Consider the following 593-nt stretch of genomic DNA (forward strand, 5'->3'; position numbering starts at 1 on the left):
GTCTGCCTGGGACTTAACTATCTTGAGTAGTTTTGTATCATCTGCAAATTTTGCCACCTGTTTACACCTTTTTCCAAATCATTTATGAATGTGTTGAATAAGACCCCTGGGGGACACCACTATTTACCTCTCTCCATTCTGAAAACAGCGCATTTATTCCTACCCTTTGTTTCCTATCTTTTAAACAGTTACCAATCCATGAGAGGACCTTCCCTCTTATCCCATGACAGCTCCAGGGCAGCGCAGGGCAGGAGGACTGGGGCGCGGATGCAGCCCTGGAGCACTGGGAGGACGAGCGGCAAGGCTGGAGCCACAGCCCCGCCAGGCCTGGAACGCCAGGAGGACTGGTGGCACAGCCCCAGCCTGAGCCATGGTACAGGGGGAGCTGCAGCGTGGGAAGCAGGATGGAGCCTGCGGGGGAGGAGGGGGGAGAGTGTGGGTGGGGCCACACCTGGCTGTTTGGGGAGGCACAGCCTCCTCCAGCCTATGATAGCTGCTGCCCATGGCCATTACGCCCGATTCTGCCAACTTTTCTCATTTTAAATTGTGCATTACTTAGCTTGTAGGCCTCTCAAGACTAGGGGGAAATGCTT

This window comes from Emys orbicularis, chromosome 25, assembly GCF_028017835.1.
Source record: "Emys orbicularis isolate rEmyOrb1 chromosome 25, rEmyOrb1.hap1, whole genome shotgun sequence".
In the NCBI taxonomy this organism is placed as follows: domain Eukaryota; kingdom Metazoa; phylum Chordata; order Testudines; family Emydidae; genus Emys; species Emys orbicularis.